Source organism: Lactuca virosa, chromosome 7 (assembly GCF_052849685.1).
Source record: "Lactuca virosa cultivar CGN04683 chromosome 7, Lactuca_virosa_CGN04683_v6, whole genome shotgun sequence".
Lineage (NCBI taxonomy): Eukaryota > Viridiplantae > Streptophyta > Magnoliopsida > Asterales > Asteraceae > Lactuca > Lactuca virosa.
This window is the reverse complement of record NC_136432.1, coordinates 289,623,022-289,632,802: the sequence shown is the minus strand read 5'-3', so window position 1 is coordinate 289,632,802 and position 9,781 is coordinate 289,623,022.

Sequence of the window (9,781 nt, the reverse complement as noted above, 5' to 3'; positions counted from 1 at the left end):
TGGTATTTCGGGCTGATGGAGTAGTCCTGAGGGCTTCTGATGTTCTACCTTGACTTTGGCACAAGTCTAGCACTTGCCCACATAGGTAGCAATTTATGCTTTCATGTTTGGCCACCAGTAGAGTTCTCTGAGATCCTGATACATCTTATCTGAACCTGGGTGCACGGAGTATCGGGTCTTGTGTGCTTCGCTCATAACTACTTCTCTGAATCCACCGAACTCCGGTGTCCAGATTCGGTTCATGAGGTAACGAACTCCGACACTCTTGATCTCAAAATTCTTGTCCATCTCTCTAAGTGCTTCACCTGTCAGGTTTTCGGGTTTCAAGGCTTCCAATTGAGCTTCCTTGATTTGTGTTGACAGGTGTGAATGGATCGTCATGGTTAATGACTTCACTCCTCGACCAGAGTACTCCTTACGACTAAGGGCATCTGCCATCACATTGGCTTTCCCCGGATGATAACGAATTTCACATTCGTAGTCGTTAAGTAGCTCAATCCAACGTCTTTGCCTCATGTTGAGTTCCTTCTGATCGAATATGTGTTGAAGGCTTTTGTGGTCCGTGAAGATGGTGCACTTCGTACCGTATAGGTAGTGCCTCCAAATCTTCAGAGCGAACACCACCGCTCCAAGTTCTAAGTCGTGAGTGGTGTAGTTGACCTCATGTGTTTTCAGTTGTCGTGAGGCGTACGCAATAACCTTTCCTCGCTGCATTAGTACACAACCCATCCCTTGATTGGAAGCATCGCAATATACTACGAAGTCTTCTGTCCCATCTGGAAGGGACAAGATGGGTGCACTGCACAGGGCCTGCTTCAAGGTTTGGAATGCAGTATCTTGCTTTTCCCCCCAGTTGTAGGTTACACCCTTGTAAGTCAGGGAGGTAAGAGGTTTTGCAATGCTGGAGAAGTTCTGTATGAACCTGCGATAATAGCCAGCAAGGCCTAGAAATTGGCGAATTTCGGTTGGCGTTGTTGGCGCAGACCAATTCTGGATAGCCTTGATCTTGGAAGGGTCCACGTGGATTCCCTCTTCGCTGACCACGTGACCTAGGAAGTCCACCTTCCTAATCCAAAACTCGCATTTTGAGAATTTCGCGTAAAGCTTCTCAGTTCTCAGCGTCTCTAAGACTTGTCTCAGGTGCTGACCATGTTCCTCTTTACTTTTTGAATAGATGAGTATGTCATCTATGAATACTATCACAAATTTGTCCAGGAACGAATGACATACCCGATTCATTAAGTCCATGAACACGGCGGGTGCATTGGTTAGTCCGAACGACATCACTACGAATTCGTAGTGACCGTATCTAGTTCGGAAGGCCGTCTTAGGAATGTCACTCTCTAGGACTCTCAGCTGGTGATATCCCGATCTCAGATCGATCTTGGAAAAGTAGTTTGCTCCTTGGAGTTGATCGAACAAATCTTCTATTCGTGGTAGGGGGTACCGGTTCTTAATGGTAAGTTTGTTGAGTTCTCGGTAGTCGATGCACATTCTGAACGATCCGTCTTTCTTTTTCACGAAAAGCACTGGTGCTCCCCAAGGTGAGAAGCTTGGTCGGATGAATCCTTTGCTGAGTAGTTCATTTAGTTGACTGGATAGTTCTTGCATCTCTGATGGGGCTAAGCGATACGGCGTTTTGGCCACAGGGGTGGCTCCAGGAATTAAGTCGATTCTGAATTCGACTTGTCACGCAGGCGGTACTCCTGGAAGATCCTTAGGGAAGACATCAGGAAAGTCACAGACGTCAGGCACGCCCTTGAAGTCTTCTATTCCACGATTCACATGCACAACATGTGCCAAGAACGCGTGGCACTCCTTGCGTAGATATTTTTGAGCCTTGATGCAAGAGATGATACGAAGAGGGGTGCTAGGTTTGTCGCCATAAATAACGAGGGCTTTGCCATTTGGCAGATTAAGGCGAACGGCCTTATCGTAACATAAACTGTCCGTACGATGAGAACTTAGCCAATCCATGCCTATGATGACGTCGAAACTTTTTATTGAGACTGGCATGAGGTTGATTGGAAAGAAATTATTGTTTAATGAGAGGGTACAGTTTAAGTATATTTCCCTAGCGTTTTCTGTTTTCCCGTTAGCCATTTCTACTATAAAAGTTTCACTTAATGATTGAGGGATTTGTTTGAGTAGGTTCTTAAAACTATGGCTCACAAAACTCCTCTCCGCTCCACTATCAAATAACATGCATGCATATGAGTTATCGAGGAGAAACGTACCCGTAACAACAGTGGGGTCTGCAACGGCTTCCTCCTGGCCCATTGCGAAGACTTGGCCACTTCCACCAGCATTCCTGTTGTTTGCCTTCGGGCAGTCCCTTCGGAAGTGCCCTGCTGCTCCGCACTCGTAGCAGGTACGGCCTACTCCGACATTCACAGCTGGTGCGGCTGGTTGGGCTGGTTCTTTGCAGAAGCGGACGGTGTGTCCCTTCCGGTTTCACTTGGTGCAATGCATCTCACGGCAGGGTCCGTGGTGATGAAAGTTGCATCTATTGCACTTCGGCAGATTGCCGATGTACGGCTTTGTCGGTGTGGGGGTGGTAGGGATAGTAACAGCGTGAGCCGTCACTATCTGTTGTTTGTTGGGGTTCTCCTGCATGGCTTGTCCCTTTCTCTTGTTCCACGGTTTCCTTTGGCCCTGTATTTCCTTTGGTGGGTCGGCAGTAACTGTGGTAGTATCCTTTTTGATCCCGTGATCGATCAAACGTTGTGCCAGGCGCTTTGCGCTGTTGAATGTTATTGGGTTGGAGGCCAAGAAATGTCCTTGAATCTGGGGTGACAACCCCCAGATGTATCTTTCCACTTTCTTCGGCTCCGGGTTTACCATTCCCGGGCAAAGGGCTGACAAATCACTGAACCTGGCCGTATAGGCGGCTAGGTCAGAACCAACCATTTTCAGGTTCCATAGCTCCTGCTCCAGTTTTTGAATTTCGCCCCTCGGGCAGTATTCTTCCAACAGTAGGACCTTCAAGTCCTCCCATCTCATGGCGTTGGCGACTGGAAGAGACACATATTTCACATGGCCCTTCCACCACGTGAGGGCTCGGTCTGTGAAGGTACAAACAGCAAACTTGACCTTGCTTGTTTCTTGGCATGAACAGATTTCAAAGACCGTCTCGGTCTTTTCAAACCATTGCATAAGAGCAATGACTCCTCCAGTGCCGTTGAACATTTTTGGCTTGGCGTTTGAGACTTCTTTGTAGGTGCATTCCCTAACATGACCATGACCAGTGCCATGGTTCTGATGGTTGGTACTACTCCCGCTCCCTCCGGCTCCATTAGAGTTTATTTGGGATAGCGCAGCTGCTACTGCTGCGGTGATGGCAGCCTGCACCATAGCGGGATAGTAAGCTGGAGGTGGTGGTGGCGGTGTTGGTGTCGTATTTCGGCGTGCTGACCTACGAGGAGGCATCTAGCTGCCGAAGAAATAACAATGAAGACAATAAGTCTTTGATGATTGATAGTCGTGTGTTAATGAGTTAGCCAATTTCAACATTTCCTGAATTAGGTTCGACCTAAACAAGGCTCTCGATTTTGATTCATATTAAGAGTTTATAGATAAACTTATGAATTCGAGTGGTATGCAAAGAATTAACACACAAAAGAAGTACTTCCTTATATATTAAACATATATTGGGTTACATTTTGGAGTCAGGAAAATTTTTGACCTTTCTAAAGGTATCCGATTACAAAAGTTAGAGAAAAGTAAGACTTTTAGCCGAGATCCTATTCTATAACAAAATTTTGGGAGTTGGGCAAGTACTACCTGGAGTACCTACTAAGGTTATTCCATAAACCAACAGAAAGAGCGAGTAGAGTATCCTCTACTGGCGGCGGGAACTGTTATGCTGAGCCTTTTGACCTGCCAATTGACGTTCCATCTCGAGCAAACGCATTTCATACCTTGCTTGGCGCGCTCTAAGTTCCATGACTTCAGTTTGAGTTTCAGTTAGCTCTCTCTGCCAAGCTTCATTTTGATTTACGATTCTACCATGAGCTAATCCTAACTGTCGGATGCGAACTGTATTGACTCCAGTGTTCGCATCATTCTCCTTAGTTCGATAGATGGTTGTCCTTCCTCGTTCATCAATGCGAGCAATTCGGCGAACCAATATAGGAAGGACTCTGTCTGCTGAGCCTCCCTCACTCAGATTGTAGAAGCTTCGGTCTCCATTGTATGGAAGGGGTTGACCCTGTTCGCGACTCCACCTATTCAGGTTGGTTGCCTATAGAGGTGTCGAGCCATGAAATTCCGGTCGAGGATTAGGATTTTGAATTTGAGCCGCTAAGGGTAGGTTATTGTCCTCGGGATCTGGGTTTGAGTCTGTCCCATCAGAGCCTTTCTCCTCCTCCTCTTCCATGGGTTCCTCATCCTCTTCTGGGTCGTCTTCTTCCCATCCCCCGTTGCCTTGATTGGGGTAGTAGGGGTCTCATGGTAGGTGGAATCCAGCCATTGTGTCTATACGAGAATAGGGTTAAGAATTGACTATTACCTAAAGCACATACTGAAGTATCAAAGTTTAAACTTATTGTATGCATAAAATACTCCTATAGTATTCTAAATGTTATGTTTGATTCAAAAAGGTTATGCTTTTGGTAAGTTTTTAGACTTGTTGTCCATTGCAATTACTCCCTGGCATACGTTAGTCGGCTCTCGGACAAATATAGTTGAGCAGGCTATATTCATCCCAGTTCCAACTACATATCTCAAGGCATAACTGTAGTGCACAACTCATCTATAATACTTCTATATTGTTTTCATCATGATATTGACCCTGATATATGATGTATGCATGTATACTTTATAAAAATTTTATTTTAAAAGTATAACTCTCAGTCAGAGTGTTTTTGCCCAATTGTGTTTATAGTTGTATATCAAAAATAAATGGTTTTGATATACTTAGTTCACTATAAACAATGCTCTGATACCAATCTGTCACACCCCCAAACCTGAACGGCAGAAACGTTCGGGGGTGGAGGACGTCATATTCAGTATCATAACAATTGAATAGTAAAGAAAGTACACACCACCATAATATAAATATTTGAAAAGTTTACATGATTGTAAGTGTTACATGTTTGAATATCAAATACAATATAGTGATCCAAAAATATGTTACTAACGCCAGCGCGTTAGTCTTCAAAAGTAGTTGCTACCTGGTTTAGCGTTTTCCTGAGAATACAAGTTATTTCAAAGAAAAAGTGTCAACAATAAAGTTGGCGAGTTCATAAGTAGTGTTTTGAGAAAATGTATGCCATTCGAAAGTTCGTGTATGTTTTCCAGAAAATCCGATATTTTCTAACAAGTGTATGAAATGGGTATGAAAGATCGTTGTATAAACTGTATGTATTTGAACCAGGAAAATCCTCTATTTTCCTATAAGTGAAATGCAGTCTCAAATGACCAAGACCGTAAGTTGTAAGCAACTATGACATGCTTTAAAGAATTATGTATAGTCTTATTATAAAACAAAACTATAAGAAGGTTTGTATTTGAATGTGAAAAGAACTGTATTTGTTACTTTCCCCGTGAAAACGAAATACCATAATAATTGTCTATCCAGTGAGTTTTTATAACCGTACTATCATAATTTGCCTGTAGTGACGTTCTTCAGGCGTCGAAATGAGATGACACTGGTCACCCTGCGGACTGTAGCTAGCAGTCAGGGCGCGAGATCATTAGTCCCGTAAAGATCTATACACACTTGTCACGTTCTCCGGTCGGGAGATTCTGGTTATAAACAGGACTTCTAGTGGTACCTGAAAAGGTATATTGAAGATGAATGCCTCACGAATTCTCAATTAAGTCCCGTACTAAAATGAATATGTTTGTTTCTGAAATGATTATCCTTTTTCACAATGATAATAAAGGCATAAAAATGATTTGTATGTTCTTGTATGCATAAAGATGTCATAACGAAAGTGGTTACCCTTGATATGATGTAAACGTATAAATAGAGCTTATGATATTTATACTCATGTTTCACCCCGTGAGGGTAAAGTAAAGTAAGGTGTTTTGTATGTTAAACACTTCCATTTGATAGTTAAAATAACTGCATGCAAAGTATAGCAAAATGTTCCATATTTTCACTCGGGAATAACCGGGTGTTTACTTGTATTCTCCCCCGTAATGTGTTAAAAGCATTTAAAAAGTATTTAAAAACGTAGTCATAGGGGTATGAACTCACTTGGTAGCTTGAAGAAGGTGAGACAAAAATCGATCAGAACTTCGACTGGAGAAAGTTGATCTCTCGGGAATCTCGGGAATCTCGGGAGCGTAAAACTTCCTTCGGAACTTGAATATGAAAGCCGAGGCTTCGGGATGGTTTCGAAGGGTTAAACGCAGAGCAAAAGCACGAAAATGAGAAGAATTGAGCAAAAGAATTTGGCAGCCTCGCATGCCCTTTTATAGGGGCTGAACCTCGCACATACGTTGGGCGTACGAAGCTCTACGCGGGGCGTAGTTCGGATCGGACCTCCAGGTGTCGAGCTCCGGATGGTGCGACGTGGTCACTTCTGGGCCGAGGAAAGCAGCTGTACGCTGCGCGTAGCGATCTCGTACGCAGGGCGTACCTCGGTGTCGACATGTATGCGGGGTGTACTCCTCGGTACGCTGGGCGTACCCTGCGGATCAGATCGGACTCGTCAGCATTTCAGATATTATCCGAATAAATAATTAAATTTATATATTTTAACTATTTAAAACTTCAGAAAATCATAACTCTTGCATACGATCTCCGTTTTCGACGTTCTTTATATGCACGCGTAGGTGAGATTATGCTCTACAACTCTCGTTTGGACTTCGTTGGCTAATTTTGAATTTATTTTTAATATTACATTTTTAACAGGCCGGGACTGGAAAAGTTCGTTAAAAATCCATAACTTCTTCATCTGATGTCCGTTTTCGTCAGACTTTTTACCGTTGCAATACCATTGATGAGATATTCGATTCTCGTTTAGGTCATGTTGGCAAAAAGTCGCTCGATCTCTAATTCGAGTTTTTAGCTGTCTACTGCTATGTCCGAAACTTCGAAAAATCATAACTTCCTCATATGAAGTCAGATTTTAGCGTTATTTATATTTTTGGAAACCTTATTACGATATCTACCACTTAGCACACTCAAAGTGAGACTTTTGAACATTTCATTTTTTACGTTTATTCATATTATATTAAGATAGGTTACCAAACTTGATTTTTGGATCGATACATTGATTTGAAATATCGGGTTGTTACACCAAGCACTAAAGCCAACTCAGAGACAAAACAGTACCAGTCGTCTCCCAAAGCGACACGTGTAATACTCAGGGCCACGCCTCCTAAGAATTATGCACCAATGGTAGCTAACCACTAGTGGAGCACGATCCACCAATGAGACGCTTGCATGTCATGTCGTCCCAACAAGGACCAAAATGTATTGTCAGGATCTTGTCCCTGCCATGATTGGTATAAAGAGAACCCTTCTCCTTTAGGAGAAGGGGGACCTCTCACTCACTCTTCTGCTAAACCCATACTCTCTCAACTAGTCACTAACTTGACCGTCGAAGCTTCGTTCCGAGAGCCCATCCCGGACGACAACCGAAGACCTTTTTCTCTATGATGTGATTATAAGGCTTTACTCTATTGGGATAAAAAGAGGTGACGTTAAGTCCGTGGAACATATCACAAAGTCTGGTGCCATCTTGACATGTACTAAGAGCTACACAACCTGTGAAACGACACTAGACTTCGACAATGGCAGATAAAGGATCACGCTACTGGAATGCTGGCAAACCTAGTATGCACAAGTCGAAGCAACCCATTGACGGCTCTAGGTTCACCCACACCAAAAGCGCAATCTTCTCTTAGCACACGAGTGGCGTCGGCCCATGGTCTCGCAGCGGGCCATACATCCGACCCGTCACCTTTATCATACGCTACAACGAACTCCTCAACCATAATAGTCAACAGGGACGCCTGGTCGACCGAACCCAACACCATCATGAAAAACGTCAAACCTCTACGAAAACCCGACAAAGACCAACAAAAGCAGGAAACCTTAACAATCAAAAGGTCATGAAACGAGCACACACACTGTCAATGGAACGACGTAGACGAGCTATCACGGAGCATCGGAAACATCAACTTCTCGTCAGCCGACCCGTATCCCCATAGTGCGGAAAATCATAGTGTGATGTGCTGCTATCGTGCGGAAAGTCATGGTGTGATGTGCTGCTATCGTGCCGGCTCCTTTCCCTTCGAAGAAGAAGGACCTGAAACAAAAAGTAAAAACCGTAAGCACAAAGTTTAGTGAGTTCCCGATCATATCGCATACCATATAATAGCATACTGACAGGCATATCTGGGTGCCCAGCCTACCCTGTCAGGCATATCTGGGTGCCCGACCTACCCTGTCAAGCATATCTAGGTGCTCGACCTACCCTGCCAGGCATATCTGGGTGCCCGACCTACCCTCCGGTTTATCTCAACCGGCTACGTGGACTATTTCACCCCTACCACAACCACATAATACATAGCATAAAATACTGTCAGGCATATCTGGGTGCCCGACCTACCCTCCGGTTTATCTCAACCGGTTACGGGGTCTAACCTACCCCTTCTACCACTATCACATAATATCATAACATATTAGCATATAAAGCATAAAAGATAGTGGCATACCAAACAATTATCACAAAGACAATCATCTCCACTATAATCAACTACTAGTGGGCCGGCATTGTGTAACTTCCGTTCTAAAAGTATTTATTTATGAATTTCCGAGATCGAGAGTAAGGGCGTTTCGGTCTTTTATGGGCAATGGGTTTCATTCGAGAAGGTTTCGAACCGGGGTGTGTTGCTAGAAGCGTGGGGCTTCTCGCCACCTTTACGTGGATATAAAGTTCGTCGGGAACGGACTTAGGATAGAGGAGATATTGTAAACTAAAGATATTGGCATCAATGGTCCTTAAGGGGGGGAAGTTTGGCAAAGGGGTCCCATGCATGCTAAGCATGCATGCACGTGTTTGGCTCGGTACGCCCAGCGTAAGTTGGATGTACGCCCATCGTAATGGAGTAAATGAACGCGAGAGTCCCTCGACGTACGCCCAACATACTGGATGTACGCCCAACGTACGTCTATCATCCAGAAACCCTAATATTTTAGGTGTGGAGGCTATTTAAACAACTTTAAGAGCTTATAACCCTCCCTTACCCTAGCCTCCACTGTTTAGAGCCGTTTTCCCCAAACCCTAGCCAACTTCTTGAGTGTGTGAACTTTTGAAGTGAATTTGGAGTGTTTTGAGAAGAAGGTGTTGCATCTAGTGAGTAGAGGAAGAAGGCCAGCGTGTAGATCTAAAGTTTTCTGGTGGTTCAAGAGCTCCTAAAGGTATAAATCTTCTTGCTTGACATCTATTTTGTGTAGATCTAAGTGTGGTGAAGTTTTGACACCATTCTTGTCCCAAAAACCCCCATTAGGATGCATGATGTGTTTTGGTTAAGATGAGCTGTCCTTGCAGACCATTGGAGAGGTCTTGAGTAAGAAAAATGAGGTCCCAATGGCTTTGGTTGTCCCATGTAAGAAGTAGGAAGGTCTTAATGGGTTAAGACCTTGAGTTAAGAGCTTTATGGACGTCCAAAAGGATAAAGATTGAGACTTTATGAGTCCTAGGCCCTTTTTGTCACTAGATCTGACATATGGGCTTAAGTGCTTAAGCCATTAAGCACACGGAAGCATTTTTGGTGCAGACGTGCATACGCCCCGCGTACCAGAGGAGTACGCCCAGCG